This window comes from Dipodomys spectabilis, unplaced genomic scaffold (assembly GCF_019054845.1).
Source record: "Dipodomys spectabilis isolate Male_0828 unplaced genomic scaffold, ASM1905484v1 ptg000145l, whole genome shotgun sequence".
NCBI classification, from domain to species: Eukaryota; Metazoa; Chordata; class Mammalia; order Rodentia; family Heteromyidae; genus Dipodomys; species Dipodomys spectabilis.
Genome location: NW_024870822.1, coordinates 3435784 through 3461907, shown reverse-complemented (window position 1 = coordinate 3461907; position 26124 = coordinate 3435784). Strand labels below are relative to the sequence as shown.

Below are 26124 nucleotides of genomic sequence, written 5' to 3'. Positions count from 1 at the left end.
GTTGATTTTTGCATTTGGAAAATTATATTGATTGATGACTTTAGCCAGGCACGTGCAGACTTTCAAAGTCTCAGATTTTATAGTTTTTAGGTTTTGTGGTACGTGTGGTCATGTGTATATGTGTGGGTGTGTATTTGGTGGCAGGAAATAAATCTGAAGACCTTATCAAATGATAACATCTTAATGACTCTCCAAATCCAGAAAAGTAGTTACAGAAATGGGATTTGAATTTTATTTGCTTTTAGTGCTCCCAACTGCTACTTAAGTGTACCTTCTAATTGTGCAGATGTAATGGCAGATATCCATGAGATAGAACCGTAAAGACAAGTCTGGAATAATGATCATCTGGAAGTTGTAAAAGTGGAGCAAATACTCTTCCTTTCTTTTTTTGGCGGCCGCATTTTCTGCCTCTAGGTGGTGCTCCATGTAACATTTTCTTTTATATGGTGTTTCTCAGCAAGCAGAGGTGGGGAGCCGTGGGAATGGGTTCAGTTATTTCACCAACAATTCTGGAAATCAGAAGCTTCTGAGGGCCAGGTGCAGCACGCTTCTTCTTTTCCTAAGCAACACTGGCTTTTCTTGAAGATCAGAGTGGTGACAGGCAAACCTGTCAATGATTTGTGGTGAAGCTACAGAGGGGTCTGGTCTTTCTATCTTCAACTGTGTCAAAAGAGAACCAACCATCATTGTTTTAGGCTGAATTGTGCCCAGTCCATATTCCAGAGTTGAAGTCTTAACCTGCAGTGCCTCAAGTTAATTACTTGTCAACTGATTAATAAGTAATCAGTTAAACAGAGGTCATGGAATGGTCCTTAGACTAGCAGTTAAACAGAGGTCATAGGATAGCCCTTATCCCAGCCTGGCCGAAATCCTTCTAAGAAGAATTTTAGAAGTCTACATGTGTAGATAGAAGAAGATATGAAAACACAGAAGACCTATATACCCTCCTCCCTTAGAAATCTCAGAGGAGACAAGGAGATATCTTGATTTTGGAGTCTGTTCTTTGGAGTCATTGTTGTTATCATTAATTAATCTATTTTGTGGCAATACTAGGGCTTGAACTCAGGGCTTATGCTATTCCATAGGTTTTTCACTCAAGGCTGGTGGCTCTACCTTTGAGCTAGCTACAATTCCACTTCTGGCTTGGTAGTTACTTGGAGATGGACATTTCTGTCCAGGCTGGCTTTTAGCCACAATCTTCAGGTCTCAGCCTGGATTACAGTAGGCATGAGATACCTGTGTCTGGCTTGTCCTCCAGAATTAAGGTATAACAAATTTCTATTTAGAATTTTAGAAGCACTTTTTTTGTCTGGCTCACCTCTTTCCCTCATGCCTCATTATCTGTAGAGAAAGACTCTCAGCTCTGATGTCAAAATTGTAAATTCCCAGGTAGCTACCTGCCAGGATATCTGCATATGGATAGTTTCAAGTTATCAAGCTGTGCTTGTTTATATGAATCTGGCCTCATGCAACCTTTTCTAAGAGGCCTTTGTTAAATTAAAAAAAAAAAAAAGAAGCAGTAAATTTTCAGTAGGTAGAGAAAGGCTAAGTGCTCCTAAACTCTCTGACTATATCAGTTTCTCAGGGCAACAAAGACAAAAATACTACAAGCCACATGGCATAAAATGGACTCTTTGACAGTTGTGAAGGTTTGAAGCCCCCAATCAAATGGGGCCTGGTGGCTGTCCTGAGTATCTAGGGAGGAGCCATCCTTGCCTCTTTCTGGCTTCAGGTGGTTTCTGGAAGTACTTGTGTTTTCTGGCTTGTAGACACATTACCCCAATCTGTGCCTTGATCCTCCTATGGCATTTTCCCTGACTCTGTTATTTCTCTGTCTGAATTTTCTCTCTCTCTTTTTTAATTGTGGTACTGGAAATTGAACCCAGGGTCTTGATCATGCCAAGCAATATTCTGCTAGGTGAGCTATCCTCTTAGCCCTTTTGTTTTCTATTTTGTTTTTGACATAGGGTCTTGACAGTTTTTCCAGTTTTTTTCCAGGCTGGTCTTAAACTTATGATCTTCTTATCTCTGTCTCCCGAATAGCTGGGATTGCAAGTGTGTACCACCACTCATGCCCAGTCAAATATTTTTCTTCGTATGAAGACAGTGATCTTTGGATGAGGGCTGCCTGTAATCCGGCATGATACCATCTTGACTATCTCCATCTTGACTTTTCCAAAATTTGCACTTGAAGCTCTCAAGGCCCTACTAGACCTCTTATATTGAGTAGGTGCTGAGAAGGTAAAGCCTCCACTTGCCCCTAGCTAACCCAGGATGACGCCTTGGCATGCACTTGGCTCCCTAGTGGACTCTTCCACTTAGGATACTTCACTGCTATTTGTTCTGGCCCTCCTTTATAGTTTGGTGGTTAGGGAGCAGGACCAAGTATGTCCATAGAATGTGAGTGGTTTAAAACATTAAGAACAGTGACTTACTTGAGAAAGTAAATATAATATATTTAATGCTTGTCATATCACTCCTACTTTTATCACCTAATGCTGTGATTGGCGCTTTCTGTGGAAGAAAGATACTCAGAACACTACTTAGTGAACTTTTCCAGTGAAGCTGGAAAGTTCTATGCCCTTTCCAGCCATGAGGTGAGCAGAATGCTGTTGACAAAACACAGTATAGCTGGCTTTCTGTCTTACTGGAACTTAGCATAGCTCCAAGGACCTTGGCCAGTTTGGGCTGTAGTCTGGTAGGTTTGCTTTGCACCAGGACACTGAATGCCAACATTTATTAACTAGAAGCTTGCACCTAAAAACTGGAGTCCTTGAGTTTTCTGTAAACGTCGTATTGGATGCTAAAAAAATCCTTGCTGTTCTTGCAGAGAGCCTGTCCACCGTGCATCTGTTATGCATTTCACCACCGTGTTCAGGCTAAGCCTGCAGTGTGTCCTTAATTCTAAGACACACATCCTCCCCATTCTTTTCCATGGGTAAGAAAACACTGTGTCCCAGTTTCATTGGCAGAGCTTTTTGTTCTTAGTTGTACATAAAGTGGTGACATGCTTTGCCATTGGTGACATCTTGGATTCAGTGAAATACAATAATTTTCTCTGATTGTTAGCATATGATATTTCAACCAAGGGTGCTGGGCACTTCCAGAGAGTTCAAAGCACCATGTGTTCATGTTTGCCTTAGAGTGCTGGTGCTGGCAAGGAAGGAGACAGGGTGCATGACAGAGTCAGTCATTCTGCCTGCATCAGTCCTTCCTCTTATCTTCCGGGAAGCAGGTCATCTCAGAGTCTTCATAACTCCCAGGGACTTTGGGGGGAAGACTATGTGAGCCAAACCTCGTGAACCCTTCAAGCCGCAGCCAGCACCTAGTAAACCCTCAATGAACATTGGCTGTACATTTGTATTTCTGGAGTTGATTCCAGTACAGCCACTGCCTCCTCAGTTCATTTCTTTGTTTTTTGAGCCTCCATTTCTTCATCTATGAAATAGGGGTCGTGTGAGAAAGAAGAACAGTTATGAGAATATACTAGAAGATGTTGGGGTCTGGTACGCAGCTGTTACTTGGTGAAATATACTTCCCCCTTCCCTAGGAGTGCAAGGGAGAGTCTGCCAAGAATGTCAGAGTTTTGATCTAGGCTCCCTTGGGCTCCTTCAGGCAAGCAAAGGTAGGCTGGTCGATTCCTTATAGATTCTATTTTTCCTCGTGTTATCTAAGCTGTGGAAGGAAGGTAGACAGTTATTTTTCAGAAATTTAGGGTTACAGCATATTGGTCCACAGCATCCCTCCTTCTCTGAGTCATCTTCAGGAGACAGAACTCTGGTGCCTATGGGAAGCCTGCTTCTGCAGGTGCATACTAGTCAGCCCTCAGTGAGGAACCGCACCCCAACTGACTAGTTGGTTAATGGAAGAGGTAACGTAACACTGATGACAACAGAGCTGGTTGGAAGATGCAAGGAGGATGGCGTGAGAGAATGAAGCTGATCTTTGTGCAGGAGTTGATTTAAAGGACCATGACTCCATGCCACTAAGTTCTTAGCTGGTGACAGTACTAGCATTTAAATTGGTAGTTTCATGACAATAGCAGCAGACCCCAAATGGCAGCTGTTACTCCCTAGGAGGGGACAGAGGGGACTGGAAGGGGCTTGGTGGATACTGGTAGATGCTGTGCAAGTCTTCTGTCACATCTGAGTAGGGCTAGCATGGCATCAACAGGGAGCTTTAGCTCCACTTTAATCCACTTTCTCTAGACTTCTAGCTCCTTCCCTAGCCAGAGGCTAAGGTCATCAGAACCAGCTCCAAAGGAGGAGCAGTGGTGGGGGTCACTGAGAGCTGGAAAGCACTTCAGTTGGGGTGCAGTTCCTCACTGAAAGCTGACTAGAATGCACCTGCAGAAGCAGGCTTCCCACAGGCACCAGAGTTCTGTCTCCTGAAGATGACTCAGGGAAGGGGGGATGCTGTGGACCAATATGCTGTAACCCTAAATTTCTGAAAAATAACTGTCTATCTTCCTTCCACAGCTTAGATAACACGAGGAAAAGTAGAATCTATAAGGAAGAATCTGTTTTTGTTGTTGGTGGTGATGATGGTGCTGATCCTAGGGTTAGAACTCAGGTGCTGTCCCAGAGGGCTTTTGCTCAAGGCTAGCGCTCTGCCACTTGAGCCACACCTCCACTGCAGCTTGGTGGCTAATTGGAGATCAGAGTTGCAGAGACTTTCCTGCTTGGTTGTCTTTGAACCAAGACCTCCAGATCTCAGCTTCCTGGGTAGCTAGGATTATAGGCCTGAGCTACCCGTCCTCTGCAAGGGGAGAATCTTAATGAAACTAATCTTAGTGAGAAGGTGGTTTGTGTTTCTAGAAGTATGCTGGGTCTGTCTGTACCCCTGACATTGTGACACTCTCTCTTTGCCGAGACTTGGCTGTAACCGCAAGATGTACTCAGTAGTAACAGGCTCAATAATTGCTAATAAAATTTAAATGGCTGCAAAATCACAGAACATCAAAAAAAATTCTTTTTCCTGGCACATGCTGACAAATCTTGCTGATCCAACTTAGGCTGGGACTGTGCAGTCTTTTTCATTTTTATTTTCAAATGCCGACTTGCTCTTTGGGCTGTGACACAATCTGTGTGCAATTGCTTAATGGCTTTTAAAAAAATACAGAAACAGATGAGAAAGTAATATTTTTTTTCTAAAAAAGATGTGGTGCATTCTTGCAGTATAGTCATGTGACCAGAAAGTCTTGTGCTGGTTAGTCCAGAAGATGAATTTTCTGTGAGGGTTTTGAGTGGGAAAGAATGGAGGTCAAGCATCTGTGTATGTATGTGTGCACCGTGCATGTCTGCCAGTATTGGGATTTGAACTCTTGGAGCTGTCCCTTACCTTTTTCACTCAGGGCTGATGCTCTACCACGTAAGTCACAGCTCTAGATCTGGCTTTATGCTGGTTAATTGGAGATAAGAGTCTTAGGGACTTTTCTGCCTGGTGGCTGGCTTGAACTGCAATCCTTAGACCTCAGCCTCCTGAGTAGTTAGGATTACAGCTATGAACCATAGGTTCCCACCAAGGTCAAGCATCTTGAGATCAAAAGGTGACTGTATACCCCCTTTTCAGAAAGGATTTGGGGGAATTTTCCTCTCTCCCTCCCTCCCTCCCTCTCTCCCTCCCTCCCTTCCTCCCTCCCTCCCTCCCTCCCTCCCTCCCTCCCTTCCTTCCTTCCTTCCTTCCTTCCTTCCTTCCTTCCTTCCTTCCTTCCTTCCTTCCTTCCTTCCTTCCTTCCTTCCTTCCTTCCTTCCTTCCTTCCTTCCTCTTTCTTCCCTTCCTTTCTTTCTTCCTCACTCTTTCCCTCCTTCTGTACTTACTTTTCCTCTTCCCCTTCCCTCCCTTCCTCACCCTTCCTTCCTTCCTTCCTTCTTTTCTTCTTTTCTTGCTGAACTTTTTTTTTTTTTCCTAAATGCTAGTGCTGTATCTCGGGCCACACCTCTACTTACAGCTTTTTGCTGATGAATTGGCCATATGAATCTCTCAGATTTGTCTGCACAGGCTGGTTTCAAACTGGGATCCTCAGAGCTGATACTCCTCAGTAGATGATATTTTTGGTTCATGGCATAGTCCCATACAATGTTAGAGGGCAGGGTTCTTGATATAAAAGGGTATCACATTTTTGAGAATCAGTGGTTGGAAAAGAAGGGACTAGAACAGGTGACATATGGTATCCAGCACAGTAGAACTTCAACTTTAATTCCAAATTAGAAATGGAGTCCGACTGCCTTGGAGAGGCAGCATGTGCATGGACCTAGGTTGCTTATTTCTAGCGCTGTGTCCTTTATTTTGGGAGGCTGAGGGTGGGGAGGCAGACAGTGTCCCAGATTCTCCAAGCAGTTGAAATATGCAATATCTGAAGGCCATGCTGACTCTTCCTGTTTCTCGGTGGGTGGAAGGGCAGTTTGTTTTGCCTGTTCTTTTGGGATCTAGCACTAAAGCCCAGGATGTTCACTGGCCTCCTGAGGGAGCTTGTTTTCTTGGAGGGAAGAGGTGATACCTTTGCTGTCCTGGTCTGCAGAGCTGAAAGAGGGAGCTTCCGGGATGGATCAGGCAGTGTTGAAGGAGTGAATGACCATGGTGAGGATATCTCTAGGATCTTGTTTCTCTGACTTGGCCATTTTCAACATTGTGGCCTGTGAGAGGGGACCCCCGTGACAAGGTCCTGCTGGTGGCTGTGCCTGAGCGTGTGCATGCCTGTCACCATTGTGTGTGTGTGTCTGTGTGTATGTGTTTATTAGAACTTGAACTCAGGGCCTGGGTGCTGTCCCTTAGCTCTTTCACCCAAGTCTGGTGCCCTACTACTTGAGGTACATCTCCACTTTGGGCTTCTTTGGTGGTTAATTGGAGATAAGAGTCTCTTGGACTTTCTTTCCCAGGCTAGCTTTGAACCATGATTCTCAGATCTCATCTCCTGAGTAGCTAACATTTCAGGTATCAGCCACTGGCTCCCAACCCTCATGCTCTCTTACCAAGGGTATTAATCCCCTTCAGGCAGCAGTGTCACCTTCCTAAGCAAGTCAGTTTGCAAAATCTTCTACTGCGTTCCCTTGGGGCTCAGTTTCAACCTCTGAGTTTGGGATGACACTGATAGTTCAGTCCACAGCAGCCAGGATGTTGCTTCTAATAAGATTTGAGGGAGAACGAACATGTTTGTCTGTCCCAATGTTGGAGAGGGGTCATTGAGCAGCAGGTACCACACAGACTCACTGCAGATGCTAAGATGATATTAGATGTCCAACAGATGTCCCGAGGCAGCAACAGGAGTGAGCAGGGAGAGCCATTAGATTGTGGTGTCTGGTATTTATGGAGGGAGGAGGAGGGGAAGAGAAAGGAGCAGAGGGAGAGGAGCAAGAGGTGGAGGAAGGGGAAGAAGAGAAGGCCCAGGAGGACCATGGACAACATTGTGAGTTCAGGAATGGTTCTTTCAGGCCTGTGGGAAGACCTGGATCCCCATTGGAGGAGGTGCAGGTTCCACAGGGATGGGCATGTCTCAGCGCCACCACCATGCACTGTCACCAATTGAGAGCAGCCCGAAGAAAGAACAGTGTTGGTCTGAATGTGGTGGTGAGTCCCGGTGGCAGGAGCCGGGATGGTCAGACAATGATGCTGATTTCTGAGTGGAGCTTTTTTTTTTTCTTTCCAGCTGTGCTCATGTACTACTTTATTCACTTAAAACTACTCTCAGATGCTGGGTGCCGGCTCACGCCTGTAATCCTAGCTACTCAGGAGGCTGAGATCTGAGGATTGTGGCTTAAAGCCAGCTTGGGCAGGGAAGTCTACAGACTCTTATCTCCAATAAACCACTCAGAAAACTGGAAATAGCACTGTGGCTCAAGTGGTAGAGCACTAGCCTTGAGCTGAAGAGCTGAGTGCCCAGGCCCTACAACTGACAAAAACAAAACAAAACAAAACAGGCACTAAAGGAGAATGCTGGGCAAGGTGCTAAGTCAGGTGAGGGGGAGTCTGCGGTGTGGGGTGACCCATGCCGAGGAAGGGGTCTAACTATATGCTGTGGGATCTCCAAAGAGGAATACCTGAACTTACTTGGGGTATTCAGGATTGTTCCTGGATTGTCACTGTTTCCGCTGAGACGGGAAAAGCAAGGATAAGTGTGCTTTTAGCCAATAGTGTGCCTTAGCCCACTGAAGCTGCTGTAGCAAATCACCATAGACTGGGTGACTTAAACAGCAGAAACCCAGGAGGTGGAAGTCCTAGTTCAGGTGCCCTGGATGGCCAGGTGGTGGGAAGTGCCCCTCCCCAGGGAAACACAGCCAGCTTTTCACTGCGTTCTCTCATGGGGCTGGGGGGAGGGGGAGCTCCCTCTTCTCTCTGAAGCAGGACACCAGTCCCATTGTGACAGCTTCTCACTCATGAGATATTCACCTTCCACAGGACCCACTTTGGAACCAGGGCTTCAGTGAATGAGTCTGAGGAGATGGAAACACTCAGGGCACTGCAGGGTACAAGGTGATGGAGGGGGAAAGGCCTGTTATAGTCTTGAGGGTGAAGAGGAAGACGGGGCATAGCCCTTCTCTGAGAAATTCCTGGGGCAGGTGGGAAGAGAGGAGATTTGCAAGGAGTGCTTACAGGAGTATATGGTAGGTCACTTATGAGGTCCCAGGACCTCATAAGCCCCGAGAAAAAGTAGCCGTATGCCTAGCTCCAGAGGTGGGTGAATGAATCAACTTACTTGAACCAACCTCTTGGCTGTGTGAGACTGAGCAAGTTCCCAAAACTTATCGCCATCACCACATTTGTAAAATAGGATTGGAATCATTGTGGTGTCACCAGTCCACGAAGATTACATGACTCACTCTTAGAACAATGCCTGCCGCAAGAAGTATTTGGTGCACGGGAGCCTAGAGCCTAGCTGAAATGTCCATCGTTACCTCTCACTTCAGATTCTCTTCAACCAAAGTCATGGTCAGACAGCCTCAAATACTTGCCTGCTGTCACCTGACAGTGACCACACTAACCAGAATACTATGGCTAATCAATTTTCTGAGAGTGAAAGAGTATTGTAGGTGGTTCAGCATAAAGCTGTGCAACATGTTTGGTAGGAAGGGAGAGAGAGGGAAAAGGAGGAGGAAGGAAGGAGGGGGAGAAGGGAGGGAGGCAAGGAAGGAAGAAAAGGAAGGACGGAAGGAAGAAAAAGAAAGAAAGAAAGAAGGAAAGAAAGAAGAAAAGAAAGTTTGCTTTCAGTGTAACAATGGAGTGCAGGTCTTGGGTCTTCCAGCCAGTATTTCCTAGAAGTGTGTTTGGAAAATCACCTGTCTCCTTCCTCTGTTAATATGGCTTTGTCTCAAAGCTGGAACTGAATCCTCAAAATAGGATCCCAGGAATTCATACCATAACCAGTAGCCCAGAGGAGCCTGGGACCTGCTGCCTCCAGAGTCTAAGAGTCTTGAGTAGGCCGAGAGTCTTAATGATCAGGACAAGATCTTGTGTCATCAGCATCCATCTATGTGTAGGGCAGCCCATCAGGTGCTCCCTTCTCTTAGGTCTAGGTGTCTTAGTGAGAGTGTTGACCTCAAAAGAAACCCTTCTGAACAGAGTGCCAAGTAACATGATGGTGACCAGATGCAGGTTAGTGTTTTGTTTTGCTTGTAAGGTTCATTCCCTGTATATTTTTTCCTAAAGACATCGGCTGAATCACAGACATTCACATTGCAATGTTGAGGAGAGAAGATGATTTTATCTGAGCTAGAAATGAAATTCTCAGCAAGAAGTGCCTAGCCTTTGGGAATCTCAACAAGTAATGGCAACAAGATTATATCCTTGTTGGCAGTGGGTATCTCCAGGAGGTGGAATAATGGGTAACCTGCTGAACTTCTTCGTCTTCTTTTTTTTTTTTTGTATGAGAGTTGGTGTGGAGAAAGCTTTATAACACACAGCCTAGCTCAAGCTCGCCTTGATTTGTCCTGACTTCATTGCATACCAGGCAATACTCTTTAATCTCTTTGCTCAGGTTTCTCATCTGTGAAGGGGTGGGAAGGGGGTAGTGAGACAATAAAATAGCATCTCCCTCATGCAGTTTAAATACACGTAGGCTGATTATGTATTTAGGACAATTCTTGACCTTTACTTTGCTCTTAAGAATTATCCATAATAGTTGATAATAACATCATCACCTTTAAGTGCAAGCAGTTGGTTGTCTTTGGATGATAAAGAACAATTAAAAGTGTGAAGAGAAAATCATCCCAGATCAGAAGTGAATGAGTGAATGGTTTGGAATATCTGTGAGGATTTAGAAGGATCCAGCCCTCCTGGGGGGGGGGAGGGGAGCAGGGTGGGGGATGTGGGGGGAGCCTTACTTTTCATCCCCTGTCAATGTTTTTCTACCTGTGTTTCTTGGAGAGAGAAGGGAACACCAAAAGCAGTGGGGAACTCTAGGCTTGGGACCCTTTTCTATGCTGAAAGCATAGATGCTACAAGTCTTATCTTTTTTTTAAAAATCTACTAGGCTTTGCATCTAGTTACGTTTTCACTAGGAGTTCATTGGTAAAACAAACCGAAGGATGAGTTTGCCCTGATTTCCCTCCCCAAATAGCCATTTGTTCTTTGTCTTTGATCTCTCCCTGATATGGGATTCCATGATTGTCCTTTTCCAGAAGAGAGCTCCTTTCCACCCCTCCCTGGGAATGCAGGAGTGCTCAAAAACATTCCTTATACCCATCCCATCCCTTGCTCTCGGGTGCAGGGGGCAGGTAGCATGTAATATCAAGTTACCTGTTACAAGAAAAGATCCTGGGTTCATTGGTTGCTCTGTGTGTGTGTGTGTGTGTGTGGTTCACTGGTTGCTCTGTGTGTGTGTGTGTGTGTGTGTGTGTGTGTCTGCTCTTCCTCTCCCTGCCTGAGGAAGCCATGTGAGTCAGTGTTCCACGCTCTTGTGTGCATGGCTATATCCGTTGCTGGTGACAGCAGAAGCTGTTAGACTACTTTCTGACAATCAGAGGGAATGTTGAACATCTGCTCAGAATCCTCCTCCCCTGAGTCATGGGGCCAGGCCAGGCCTGCCCTGGTTGTTCAAGGTTTCCAGGTGATGCCATTAAAATCCCTCCCTTCGGGTTCCTTTGACCAAGTCCATGGGCGTGGTGGAAACAGTTTAGAGCCCAAGCCTTTTCAATTCTTGGAGGGAACTGGAAGCATGGCCAAGCCCCCAGAGAAACTGGGGATCCCACTTTAGAGGGAGTCCCTGCCACTAGCAGTTAAGTCTGCCCAGACAGAGTGGTGGATGGGGTTTGTGTGGGGTTCACCGCTGCTCACTGAGGTGCCCTGTCAGGTGGGGGGAGCGCTGGATCTGGAGGAAACTGAGCAGTGGCTTGTGTAGTCACGCTCTGATGCGAACCCAACTTTGGCAAGGGCGAAGGACTTTGAAAACAACACATCTAGGAACCACGCATTCCCTGCGCGCGCTTGCGACTTGTTGTTGATCTTGGGCCAGGTTTCTCCCTCTATTTTCTGCATTTCCAAACTATTTTGTTTTCCATTTTAGACAGTGGGAGTACAAAGGCAGATTTGTGTCATCACTTAACTTGTTAATTCTGCCAGACTTTCTCTCCTGCCAGTCAACAGTTCTCCTTGAAGTCTTCTGTTTATGGCTGGTCTTGAGGAAAATTGCAGAGGAGCAGCATGCTATTTTGCCCTCTGGATGACTGCAGAGGACTCAAGTGAAGCCAGAACAAAGTAAACAATCGAAACCATGCCTCCCGGTGAATTCTAGGGTAGGTGGGGCTGGGCTGCAGCTGAGCAGGGGAGGCAACTGTTTTCTGTTCTTGACCCTGCATGCAACTTTATGCTTAAGCATAGGATTTTAGTTGGGTGAGGCTTGTCTTTCTTCTAAGTAGAAACCTGCCCTCTGGCACCCTCCACGAAATACTGGTTATTTACATGGTTGACACCATTAAGTTCTTTGACTTCTCTGTCGATGGAAGTGCAGAACTGTTAACACCTCAACAGAAGTTGCTGCTTAAAAAGAATGTGGGCCAGATGAAGTGGCATGTGCCTGTAATCCTAGCACTCAGGAGAATTGTGGGTTCAAGGCTAGCTTGGGCTACATGTGAAGACTCTCAACAACAACAACAACAATAAAAGAAAACAGATGCATGTATGTATGTGTAGGTATGTATGTAGGTAGGTATTGATGAATCAGAGTGGATCAGCTGGATGGATGCATGAACTTGTGGTTAGATTGAAATGGATTGGTGGATTAAGATGGGTGGATGGATGGATGGATGGATGGATGGATGGATGGAAGGATGGATGGATGGGTCTGTCTGTGGATCAATAGAAAAGGACAAGGCTATCTTACTCTAGTCCCAGAAACCTTTCCTTCTCTTTTCTCTGCCTAGGTAGATGTCCCTCTCCTTTGTTGCTCGAGTATGCTCCTCCTCTTTGACTTGTAAATAAGCAGATACAGGAAAGGGCCATGGGCACCATCTATCAAGCAACATTAGAAGCTGCAGGACAACCAAGAAAGAGCCTGAGTGTATTTTGCTCACTTATTTCCACACCAAACAACATCAGCTCGTGGAATGAGGAATGAGATACTCAGTCAACATTTGTTGAATGATTCAAAGAACAAAGTTTATGTACAAAGACTTGTGTGGACAAATGGTTGCTTGCTCTCTTATATTCCCTCTCCCATACTGCTGTTCTCTCAGACTTCTTTTCCCAAGGACTCTGATAGGGGAGGATTACGCACACGTGCAAACACACACACACACACACACACACACACACACAGAGCAGGCTTTCTATAGCATTTCCTGATTATTTCACTTAGCCTTCTCTTTTCCCTTTCTGCTTCCTCCAACCCCATTCCTGTTTGTTGATTAATCATTCTTCCGTAGGGAAATATTATTCTAGGTTCTAGTCTTTTCATTTGGGTCCCAAGATACCCCCACTTTTTTTTTTCACCCCTGTCCTGGGGCTTGAATTCTGGGCCTGGGCGCTGTCCCTGAGCCTTTCTGTGCTCAAGGCTGGCATTCTACTGCTTGAGCTATAGTGCTACTTCCAGATTTTTCTGAGTAGTTTATTGGTGATAAGAGTCTCACAAATTTTCCTGCCTGGGCTGGCTTTGAACCATGATCCTCAAATCTCAGCCTCCTGAGTAGTTAGGAGCCACTGGTACTCAGCTTTAGACACTCACTTTTATCATCACTGTATCTCAATGTTTTGCTTGGATTTGAAGACAGAGGAAAGGCCTACTGAGGGGCTCCCAGGCTCAGCAACCGTGGGCACTTGACAGCATTCATGTCCATACTTTATTCCAGGCTTGCAGGGGAACCCACAGTCTCAGTGGAGTGACAGAGATCACCAGTGGGCTAGAAGAGTCAGCTATGCACAGGGGAGACAGGGGAGCAGTCAGAGCCCTGAATGATACCCGTGTGTGGCTTGCATCATGCATGGTGCATAGACAGATCTCATGCCGTGAGTGAGCACTCTGGCTCTTTTCGGTCTGCGTTCTCATTGCTAAGATCCCACCTCACTATACACATCTGTACTCTATATCCAATGCTCTGCATGGATAGTCTTAATGCGGGCCTCACATCTCCCTGTGAAGCAATGTATATGGCATCCCCATTAAACAGGTTGAGAAGTTCAGTAACCAGCTGAGGCAGAGCCATAGTTTGGAAGCAGAGACCTGGCTAGAGTGATTCCCTGAACCGCTTTGCTCTGCTGCCCCCTGCAGGTAAGTGTGTGACAAAGCTGATCTCTTTGGAGGTGCTCTTAGGGTTTAGGGAATCTTGTGGGCAGAGATCAAATTTTATATCCTAAGTCAGGCCCAGCTTTGCTCCTCAGCACTGAAGGGTGCATCAGGGACTTGAACCATCAGATCCTTGGTGAGAGTTTCTTTCAGAGATTATTTGCTGTCTCCTGGAAAAGTTCACAAAAATGCCCATCTCAAAGGCAGATTCTGACTAAAAATGTCTGACAGTTGTCCAGGACTCACACCCCTACTTCTGAGATCCCAACCCACCCCCCCTCCCAGCCCTGTCACATTTCACTCCACAGCTGCTTGAACTTTATTCGGCAAGAAGGCATTAGGAGGAGGGATTCTTGGTAAAATGTGGATTTGGAATCTGTAGGAATGGGTGGGGCTCCTGTCTCAATTCCTAACAACCCCCACCTCTTCCCTCCCCCCCCCCCCCCCCCACACACACACAGATATGCTGGTCTGAGGTCTACACATGGAGGCTTTATTGTTGTTTTGGCCACTAGGAGACTCAGACTAAAGCATGCGCTTGAGGCATGTAATAACTTTAAGAGATGCATTTTTGTCCTCTATCTTGTTGCTTCTGCTTTCTCTATAACATACTGTTTTCCTTAAAAGTTACTATTATTTTTATAAAGGTGATGTACAGAGAAGTTAAGTTTCCTAAGTCTGATAAAGAAGACATTTCTTTTGGATAATGTCACCTCCTCTCTTGCTCTCTGCCAGTTTTCCCCTCCTAGTTATTTTTTTTCCCCCTACCACTTGACGCACCACACCACCTTGGGCATTTTTGGTGGTTAACTGGAGATAAAAGTCTCCTTGACTTAACTATTCTTCCCAGGCTGAATTTGAACCTCTGTCCTCAGATCTTATCCTCCTGAGTAGCTAGGATGACAGGCATGAGCTTGTCAGTGAGGTGCCTGGCAACATTTCCCTCATTTTTCAGTGGATTTCTTTTCTCTTTTTCCTAAGTCAATTTAAACATTGTGTGAAAGTAAACGACAAATTTATAACAAATAATTGTATAAGAGCGTCATCTCTCACTTCTTCCATGACTTTGCTTAGAAATCATTCTTAGCTCTAGTGTATGGGGGAGTGCAAATGAGTAAGGCTCATAAAGGCTGAGATGTGAGCATCAACATTTCACACATGTTCTTGTCTTTTCCTCTTCTCCCAGTTACAGTGAGAAACAAGGAAATCTTGTACCAGTGCAGATGTTGGAAGCCGGCTTAATTTGTCTTACTGAGCCACCCCCATACCCTACTAACTACTGAGCTCCATTACAGAGACCCACAGAAAATGACTGCCTGTCAACTCCTCCTGATTTTGGTGGCAATTTTGACTATGGTAAATTGGTTTTCAAGCCTCAGAATAATATTAGGTTTAGTAAGGAGAAAATACTTCACCACCGTGCAGGGGGCTTGGACATAGAGCCCAGTCTGACAGATATAAAGCATTTACTGGAAATAAAATGAATCAGACCCATTCAAACTTTTGTTACTATGGCAACGGGGTATTTGGCCAGTCCCTCTTTTGTCTTGATTATAATGTAGTAGTGAGGAATATCAACTGTTAACTCTCTGTGTTGCATTTTGGCTCATAAAATGTCCCACTTCATATACTAACTGTTGCTGGATAAGATAATGCTATTTTAAGACAATCTAGCCATCCATTTCTTGCTACTGAGTCACCATGGGAGTTTTATTAATAATAAAAGTTAAGCCTTCCTGGTTTCTGGTATCTTCCCAGTCTCTTTGTAAGGGCCATTTCACCAGCCCACCTACAAATGAAGGAGGAAAGCCCAAAACAGTAACTTTCTCCAGCACATGGTTCAGGCGTGAGTGAGAATCCTAACACTTTTTAAAATTATATTTTTTGAGACCAGATCTTGCTATGTATCCTAGTCAGGGTCAGCCTCTCAAGTGCTAGGATTATAGCCCCGAACCATTATACTTAACGTCTAACACTTCATTCTGATTTCCCCCTAGTTTATTATTATTTAGTTTTAATTTCTTTTGTTTCCTCTTCTTCCCCTCCCTGTTTCCTTCTCACTCTCTTCATTTTTCTTTTTTCCTTCCCTTTACCTGGTACCAGGATGTGAACTCAATGCCTCATACTTGCTCAGCTTGTTGGCATCTATCACTTGAGCAACGCCTCCAGCCTAACTTTCTGCTGGTTATTTTGGAGATGGTATATCACAGACTTTTCTGCCCATGCTGGCCTCTGACTGGCCTCTTGCAGCCTCAAACTGAAAACCTCTGAATCTCAGCTTATTGAATAGCTAGGATTGTAGGCGTGAGACACAGGTACTTGGCAACCACTTTATTCTTAATCACTAATATTGCTTGCATTTTTCCTTAAATCAGAATTGGTGGGGAGCGGGGGTGGACTATTGATCCTGCTTTAGTATAGGATTCTTCATGCTCAAGACTTAGTTAAGCGGGCTTTTCTATACTCTTTGAGCTGTTTAACAGCATTCTTGGTCTTCTCTCTGCTAGAGTACCATGGGGCCTTCCCCCATCCCCCAGCATGACTTCATGTTGCGTGGGGAGAAGCCCTGTAGGAATTTGGCAAGTGAAATGCCTTCCTATAGAAGAGCAACTGTCTCATTTCTGACATTTGGTGATGGCAGAGAGCTGCATAGTTTTGCTTCTATCTTACTTTAGATCATTTTCCTCCCAAGAACAAGTTCTATCTCTACCTATAGCCATTCCCCCATTTCTCCCTTAAGCTTCTGGGGACTGCTAACCTGCCTTTGCCCATGAACTTGCCTTTTCTGGACATTTCATAAAGTGGGGTTGCAATTTGTGGTCTTTCCTGTTTAGCCGCTTGGACTTCACATGATATTTTCAAGGTCTATCCATGTTGTATCATGAATTAGTCCTTCATTCTCTTTTTTCATTACCAATCATCCGTTGAGTGGAATGTGTCCATATTCATCATTCCAGCCATTTGTTGAAAAGCCTGTCTTTTTCCCTAGTGAATTTTCTTGGTACTCTTGGTCACAAATTCAACTAACTTTAAAAGATTGTGTTGAACCACATGTCCACATGTATACCCCTGTTCTGAATACCACACTGTCTTGATTACTTGGCTTTGTGTAAGGCATTCTGAAATGGAGAGGTGCTAGTCCTTCAGCTTTATTCTTCTTTTTAAATATAGTATTGTGTATTCTGACTCTCTTGCATTTCCATATGAATGTAGGATCCGATCCCTTGTCAGTTTCTTCAAATAGGTCAGCTTAGTTTTGACAGGAATGCATTGAATCTATAGTTTGGAGAGTCTTGCTTTACAGATATGAAATCTTTAGTCCATGAACATAGAATATCTTTCTGCTTATTTTGGTGTTTATTTCTTCTTCTGTCTTCTATCCTCTTTGGTCTTTATTTCGTCCTCCACTTCCTCCTCTTCTTTCTTCTCTCCCCACCCCCACCCCTCCTCCTCCTCCTCCTCCTTTTAATAGTACTGAAATGTGAACTCAAGGCCTTGCACATGGTAGGCAAATGCACCATTTGAGCCACCCACGCTCCCCACCCCACCAGCTCTTTCTGTTTTGGTTATTTTAAAATAAAGTCACACGTTTATCCCTAGCTAGCCTTGGTTATCACCTTTCTTCTTACTCTTCCTGTGTAGCTGGGATGACAGCGCACACCACCACATCCAGCTTTATTGAGTTATATGAAGTCTTTCCAATTCCTCTCCCCCCCTCCCCCAAACCACAGCCTTCTCAATCTCTGCCTCCCAAGTAGCTGGGATTGTATGCATAAGCCATCATGTCTAGTTTAGGTCTTTGTTTTCTTTTGATGATGTTTTTATGGTCTTCATCATGTAAGTCTTACCCTTCTTTTGTTAAATTTATTCTTATTTGTTGAATTTATTGACAGTATCATAAGTGGGACTTTTTTTTCTTACTTCATTTTGCCTTGTTGGTCACTAGAGTATATAAATATAATTGGTTTTATATATTCATCTTGTATCCTGAAACCGTGTTGCTCTTGTTTGTTAGTTCTAATTGTGTGTGTGTGTGTGTGTGTGTGTGTGTGTGTGTGTGTGTGTGTGTGTGTGTGTGTGTGTGAAAGAAGGGGGGAGGGAAGGGAGAGGAAGGGAGAAGAAGGGAGAGGGAGAGGAAGAGAGGGAGAAGTTTCCGTTTCAATATAGGCATTTGCAGCTATAAGTTTCTTTTTTCAACCCTGCTTTGTTTTTGTTAGTTTGTTTTCATTCATCTCTAGGTAGTTGCTAATTCTGTTTGTGCTTTCTTCTTTGACCCATGAATGTTTAAAGAATGTGTTATTTAATATCCACAGATTTGTAAATTTCACAGATTTCCTTCTGTTACTGGTTTCTAATTTCACTCCATGTGGTTGGAGAACATTCATGCTATGATTTCATTGTTTTTAGATTTGTTGAAGTTTGCGTCATGGCCTAACATTTGGTCTAACCTAGAGAATGTCTCATGTATATACTGGAGAAGAGTGTAGATTCTGTTTTTGTTGAGTGGAGTGTTCTAGAGAAATCTGTTAGTTCATTTGTTTCTGGTGTCTCTGCCTTCTATTTCCTTATTGATTGTCAGCTTGTTCTGTTCATTACTAAAAGTGTTGAAGGCTCTATGTTTGCTTTTAATTGTCCATTTCCCTTTCACTTCAGTAAGATTTTGCTCCATCGATATTTTGGTGCTCTGACTTCAAGTATATATAATTATATTTTCCTGGTAGATTTGCCTTTTTATTTTTTCCATTTTTGCCTCAGAGAGACTTTTGTCATCTGTTTTATCTGATATTAGTATAGCTACTTTAGCTCTAATAATTTGGGATAGTTTTGGGTTTTGTTTTTCTCCAAACCTATTAGGCTGTTCTAATGTCCAGCCAGATCAAGAGTCACTGCTCTGTTTAGATGAGTTAGAAGCTGGCAATTGCCCTGTCGTCTTATCAGGTTAGCCTATAGCAATTAGAAGTTGATAGTTGCAGGATTACCCCGTTTCTATGACTGGTGTTAATGGCATCTAGAAACTTTTGGATGTGTCAGAGAAAACTGTTCCTGGACCAAGATTTGTAGTAAATCCCAGTGTTCCTCAAAGAGATCTTTTCAACTTGTAGCGTGACTGTCAGAATGTGTCAGAGCAGAGGGTGGAGCTGCTCTCCTTCCTGTTTTGGGGACCTCATCAGTCCCTGGAGATGGGGACTCTAATGGAATCCCTTGTTCCTCAGGCATCACAGTGGCCTCTCCCCCACACTGCGGGCCTTTCTCTGCTTCCCATGGTGCAGTAATGATCAAGGGTGAGGTCTGAGTGGCAAGGTGATGTTGGGAGCATTCAGAGAGGACTCCTGAAAGTTAATGAGAAATGAACTTCCTGCTGGTGCCAGTGGCTCCCTCCCTGTAATCCCAGCTACTCAAGAGGCTGAGATCTGAGGGTCAAGGTTCAAAGCCAGCCCAAGCAGGAAAATCCCCCATGAGACTCTTATGTCCAATTCACCACTGGAAACTGGTAGTGGATCTGTGGCTCAATGTGGTAGAGCTCTAGCCTAGAACAAAAGAGCTCAGGGACAGTATCCAGGCCCTGAGTTCAAGCCCTAAAACTGGGGGCGGGGTGGGGGTGAAGACCTCAATTTTACTGGAGGCTAAAAGGGCTAGGAAAGGATGGAGACACTTTGGCAAAGTTGAGCCTCATTCGTCAGATGGGAAGTGATGGAGAACAGGTTCTGTCTGAGTTCATTCCCTTGAGAACACTGCCTCTTATTTCCACAAGCTCTCCTACTCTGGATTCTTTTCTTTCTTTCTTCACTCCTTCCCTTCCTTTAGATGATTCCCCGGCTATCACTTCTCCCTCACTGTTACTGGAGTGCTCCATTTGTGAAGTGGGAAATCCTCTGTTCTGTTCACATCTCTGTTCCCACATCTGTTCTTAATCCTGGGATTCAGAGCCATGGTCAGGAAGATTTTCCGCCAAGTAGTGAAATGACTCTGGGCTGAGTTATCTGAGGCACACTTGGTTGTTATCCTTTTAGATCTTCTCTCTGTCTGTCTCTCTATCTCTCTGTCTCTCTGTCTCTGTGTCTGTCTGTCTGTCTGTCTGTCTGTCTCTCAAGATTTGTCTGCAGAAACATCAGCTGGGGATGTCTTAGTGTCCTGCTATGAGTCTCTGGAATTTTCATTGAAGGATAAATAGAAGCATACAGACCCACTCCCGTGCACAGATGGATATGCATTATAAGTAGTCAAAATTAGTAACCTAAAAAGCCCGTAGGTTATAGCAGTTTCCTAGTCCCAAGTTTACTTGGTTTGCCCCTCCTCTCCTTCGTGCTGGTACTGGGACTTGAACTCAAGGCCTGAATGCTGTTTTAGCTATTTCCTTCAAAGCTGATGCTCTACCATTTGAACCACCTCTGTACTTCATAGACTTTCCTGCGGTCTCAGCCTCGTGAGTGGCTAGGAATACAGATGTGAGCCACCTGTGCTAGGTTTCCTTATTACCACCTTAAAGGACAGTGGTACCCACTTGGAGTTCTCTTATAGTTTACAATGCCCTTTCCACTAAAAGCACAAAGAATATTACAGATTTGTCTTTTTTTCAGCTTCCTAAGGGCTTTTTGGCAAGTACGGAGGCTATTTCCTTGGTTTCCATGGTCTTGTAATATCCTTGTGAGTCCATAACAATTTTCTCCATTAAAAACAAATCTGACGCATTGCTTTTCTTATTAAGATGTCTGCTAGCTCCCAGGATAAGTACAGTCTGACGCCTTCCTGTCTGCTAGACCCACTTCCAGCCACAGGAGGCCCAATTTCCCCCAGATCTCACCCTATTTTGGGTCCTTTTCCACTGTGGCCATTTCCTGTGTACAACTAAGCAGCCATTACTGGATAGAAACTGAAAAAACTACTATTAATAAGTGATAATGAAAGACCCCCGGCGGCGTGGGGTGTCCTTCAATCTGAAGAGACCCTTCCCCAAGGAACAACGAGACCACTTGTGCGGATGCAAACAGCAAGAGGTTTATTCGGGCAAGCCCTCGGCTCCCAGGTGCACTCAACCTCGAGATCCACAAGGTTCGGGTTGAGTGTCTGAGAACCGGTTACACGGGTACCCGGGGCGACAAAGTCTATCGGGAGACCTGCGCGCCGAGTGCTTGAAAGCACCCTCTTTTTATGGACAGCAGAGGCGAGGTTACAGAAGCGAGATGCGTGGTTACAGGGGGATGATTGGTTAATTTCAAATTACGCTCAGGGTGAGGATTGGTCAGATTAAGCTGGCCAGATGGGGTAGGTGGGGTTGGGGGGGTAGCTGACGTGTTGGTACTTGCCCGGACAAGTCCGTGCGGGTCGTTATGCACCGAAACTGTTCGTTCCCTGATTTTGACAAGTGATTTACTACATCCTGCCTCACCCTAACATTAAGGCTGAGTTTTACGGGAAGGAATGTGGTGATCGGCTATTTTACCGGAATGCCTGGTTTTAAGGCATGTACTAGGGTCATGCTAGGGTCCGCCGGCGGTGACTCAGAGGCTCGAGGTTTCGTTTCCTGGTTAGCGGCCTGCACTTATCTCCAGGGAGGGGAAGGGTTAGTGTTAGCGCAAGCAAGTTTACAGAAGCAAAACCAGCAGTTAGCAATGGTATAATATAATAATTTCAACTTTAATCTTTAATCTTTTGCTGGGCTCAATAGGGGCTTCGGGAGGAGCGTCTGGGGTCTTTCATTCCCCCATTTTCTTTTTGTATGAATGAAATCCTTCATTCAACTGGAGATTCCTCCGTCAATTTAAGTTGGTGGTATTGTTGGGTTAATACTAGGGCCTGTACGACCGATAGGCGGTCCTTTATAAATTGTATTAGGCGATTGATGATGCAGGGGCCCACAGTAAGGATTAACATGAGGAGTATTAATGGTCCCATTAATGAGGATATCAGGGTAGTAAACCACGGAGACTTATTCCACAACCCTTCATACCAAGTTTGTTGAGACTCAAATTCTCGCTGTCTATTGTTTAGTCTTTCTTTAAGTTTATCTAGGGACTTGATTATTACTCCTGTCTTATTGACATAAAAACAACATTCTTCCCTTAAGGCTACACATAAGCCCCCTTCCTTTAAGAACAGTAAGTCCAATCCCCTTCGATTTTGAAGGACTACTTCAGCTAAGGAGTTTACCGAGTCCGTTAGTGTTTGGACGGTGTTTGCCAAAGTCTTTAAGTCGTTATTCATGGCTTGCTGGAGGTCTGAATAGTAATCCACTCTTGTCAGGGCGGTGGTTCCTGTGGCAATCCCAGCCGATATCCCTCCTATACCTAGAAGGACAGCCAATGTAATAGACACGAGCTCCCTTTTGCCTCTATGAGTTGGTCGGTCAAAGTATTGGAGGACAACGCTGTCAGGATGGTAAGTGATGCGAGGCCAAATCTGTACTAATACACAATAATCCTTACTTTGGTTAAAAATAGCTGTCGACACACAGGGGGTTAGGCCTGTATTGCAAGCCCAATAGAGCCCAGTTTGGGGAACCAAGTAATGGGATCCAGGGGATACAGCCTGATTGTTATTGCACAGTCTTTGATGGGAAGGGGGGATATTACCTAAACAAGTCCCGCTCTCAGATACTTCTGGGAGAGTCAGCTGGTGGGAAGGCAGTGAATTACAGATGGAAGGGGGGTTGGAGTGGATGGAAAAATTGGCTTTTACAGCAATGCCTTCATAGTATGGAGGATTGGAGACCAGACATAGCCAACAGCTCTCGGTGCGACTGGGATCAGAATAATTTAAAGCAGTATATGCTCCCTTTACAAGGTCAATGAGTCTTTCCCCTGCCTCTGATGCGGCCAGGACCGGCATTGAGGCGGATAGGTAGGGGGAACTGGTCGCAAAAGGGGGCGGAACGGGGGCACTGAGCAAGGGGGTTTGTGGAGGATTTCTAGCAGTGAGGACCCTGGGTTTTGATAAAACTGGGTTGGGCCCGATTGGCAGGATGGGTGTTATTGTTTGCCTGCGTAGCCTGATTTGGAATGTCACTCCATAGGGTCCAGATCCAATTGTATGCCATCTAATACCCCACTGTCTGCCTGCCATCCATAGGGCAGGAAGTAAAGCTCTTCCTCTGTCTGTAAAGGATATTTTTAAAGGCAGGCACGTACTTTTGAAGTAGCATGAAGTACCCCAGGGCCGTCCCTTTTTTACATTAATCAGGTCCCAAGTGGAACTTGGGTTCCAATATGCATCACCCGTGGTCTCACAACCCCAAGAGGCACAAAAGTAGTCACTCTCCTGTCCACACTGGTTAGATGTTGCTCTACCTTCTCGAGGGCAAACATAAAAATCAACCTTGGCTAAACTTGTCCTTTTGTCCGGGGAACAGCATCCTGCATTAAAGCCCCCCATATTGGGTATGCCCGAGCAGTCTTTTACCGGGAGTTTATCAAAGGTGAAACCGGGCAGGTCCCAGGGGCGGGGCGATCCGGCTACTAATTGGCAAACATCTGGGGTTAGATCTGGCCACCAAGCTCCCCACGGATGGCGGTCGGAGCTGATCTGCCAGACTACATCCGCTGTGCCAGACAAAATCTGCCAGGTCTGTCGCACGGGCTGGTGGGGATTGGGAGAGGCAACACTCAAGAGGGATAGGAATAGCAAGTAAGCAAGGGAAGCAAAGGAAATCATTTTCGCGTAAGTCTTATCTTTAAGGGATTTTGAGTGCGCTGCACTTTCCAGTCCGGGTTTGTTGAGGTCTCTTCCGGGGTCCGGGCGGCCTTGACGTGGGACGCGTGGATCCAGGCGGCGATTCCGTCCACTTTTACGGCTGTAGGAGTGGTGAGGAGAACGATGTATGGTCCTTTCCACCGTGGTTCCAAGTTTTTGGTCTGATGGCGTCGGACCCACACAGAATCTCCTATCTGGAAACGATGAGGCACGACAGGGTCGTTTTGTTGATCCTGGTACACTGCCGCAAGAGGCCTCCAGACTTCACGCTGGACAATCTGAAGTGCCTGCAAGTGAGCTTGTAAAGAAGGGCTATTAGCATAGTCAGATATATGAGGGTCAAGAAAATTGACAGCCGGCGGGGGAGCTCCGTACAAGATTTCAAAAGGGGTGAGGCCATGGGGGCCAGGGGTATTGCGAGCGCGGTAAAGGGCAAGGGGCAGGAGGAACACCCAGTCCTTTGAGCCAGTTGCAAGTGTTAATTTGGTTAAAGTCTCCTTAATCGTTCTATTCATTCTTTCTACCTGCCCTGAGCTCTGGGGTCTGTAAGCACAGTGTAATTTCCAATCAATCCCCAACAGTTTGGCCACCAACTGACTTACCTGGGAGACGAACGCAGGCCCATTATCAGTCCCTAATACTATGGTGGCCAACAACTTACTCATCTCCTTTGTTCTTTTACGATCACGTGCACTTTCTCTCTCTTCAGCTTCTTTTCTCAGCCTTTCCTCCCTTTCTTCTGGAGTCTCCCTTTTATTATAAATGCGTTCGGCTTCTTTAAGCAAGTCCTGGAGGGACAATGTCTGAAGATCCTCCTGCCTCTCTAGCTTCTTTCTGATATCAGGAGCCGATTGCCAAATAAAAGACATAGCAACATTCGTAGCCTGCCCTGGATCCTCAGGGTCGTAAGGAGTGTAAATGCGATATGCCTCCTTAAGACGCTCAAGAAAAGCCGAAGGCGACTCCTCTACTTTCTGAACTACTTGCTTTACCTGCGCCAAATTGGTGGGCCGCCGGGCGGCCCCTTGGAGACCCACTATTAGCAACTGGCGGTAAAGGCGTAGGTGGTTCCTACCTGCATCCGTATTGAAGTCCCAATTGGGCCGTTCCAAGGGAAAAGCAGCGTCTATCTCATTAGGCAGTTGAGTGGGACGCCCGTGGTCCCCGGGGACGTTCTTCCTAGCTTCGAGGAAAACACGCTGTTTTTCCTCAGTAGTCAACAGTACCTGCAATAGTTGCTGGCAATCGTCCCAAGTGGGTTGATGAGTCACTAAGATAGATTCAATTAAAGAGGTTAGTTTTGAGGGGTCTTTGCTAAAGGGAGGGTTGTTAGTTTTCCAATTATACAAGTCTGAGGCCGAAAAGGGCCAATATTGCAGCTGGCCGTTCGTCCCTGCACGCAGAGGAAACGCCTGAGAGGTGGAGGTAGAGTCCGGGACCTGTTCTCGGCGTCCGCGGAGTCGACCGGCCACCGGGGATGGTGCAGGGTCGGCAGGCGGTGGAGGGGCGGCAGCCACTGCTTCCTGAGGCTGCTGAGCATGTCCCTGATAGGGAGGCGGTTCTTCCGTCAACAAATCCAGGAGAACTTCTTCCCCTGGTGGCAGAACCTTTGGGGTGGCAGGCCTGCCTTTCTCCGGAGGCACCTGTTTTTTACTTTCTAGGGGAACAAGGGCTGGGTAAAGTGAGGAATGTGAGGGAGGTTGGGGAGCTGGAGAGGGGAGGAGAGGAGGAGGGAGTTGGGGTTGGGGAGTCAAGGACGGAAGGAGCGGGGACGGGAGTTGAGGTGCAGATGGAAGGGTCAAGGGGGTAGGGGGTTGGGGCGCCGGGGCGGGTAGGAAGGGTTTTATCCACGAGGGAGGATCAGAAATAAGAGCCTCCCAAGTGACAATATAGGGGACCTGGTCTGGGTGTCCGTGTGGTCCCGGATCCATGACTTTGGCCTTAACCTGTAAGGCAATGGTTAGGTTAAAGGTTCCTTCTCGTGGCCAGCCACAGTTGAAAGTGGGCCACTCTGATGAACAGAAAGTTATCCATTTTCTTTTCTTAACTTCTACTGAAAGATTGTGAGCCGCTGTTTGCACATCTCTCCAGTTCTGTAAAGTAAGGTTAAGCGGGGTCGCGACAGTTTGTCCCATTTTATAAAAACTTTTAGCGAACACAAACACAAGACAGACAATACGTAACTTCGCTGCGCGTCTTTGCTCTCAAACAGAAAACAACCTGATGGAGACTTTATTGAGAGTCCGGATCTCTCGTCTCCTCTGATGAACCACGCGTCCGAGGGGACCGGGTTTCAGATGGGCCACTTTTTCAGGCCCTCGGATGAGCCACTGTTTCAGGCTCCGGATGAGCCACTGTTTCAGGCTCCGGATGAGCCACTGTTTCAGGCTCCGGATGAGCCACTGTTTCAGGCTCCGGACACCCCCAAGACGTCTCCTGGGGGTTGCGGTCGGGAGTACGAGCTCGTCAGCTCCTCCACGGGCCCGCCAGATACGGACGAGTACGGCCGAACTCACCAGATTCGCAAGCGCACAGAAATTGGCCACACAAGACTTCAGACAGCTTACAGACAGCACACAGACGACACACAGATGCTGGCCAGCTTACCTCCCGAAAATGGGTCGGTGGTCCCTGGGTGGGGGTCTCTATCCCGGACGAGCCCCCAGATGAAAGACCCCCGGCGGTGTGGGGTGTCCTTCAATCTGAAGAGACCCTTCCCCAAGGAA

The 26124-nt window shown here is 46.0% G+C and overlaps 1 protein-coding gene and 1 long non-coding RNA gene across 3 annotated transcripts in view; one reads left to right on the top strand and one right to left on the bottom strand.

The window, feature by feature from the left end:
* The window catches only part of Ldlrad3 (low density lipoprotein receptor class A domain containing 3), a 252056-nt gene that overhangs the window by 78742 nt on the left and 147190 nt on the right, over window positions 1–26124 (top strand). The gene's annotated exons all lie outside the window — the stretch shown is intronic.
* LOC122117787 lies at window positions 923–26124 on the bottom strand. The gene is made up of 4 exons (XR_006149234.1): window positions 25986–26124; window positions 11384–11390; window positions 7679–7682; window positions 923–935 (listed from the first exon to the last, which is right to left on the bottom strand). It is a non-coding gene; the product is annotated as an uncharacterized LOC122117787 (long non-coding RNA).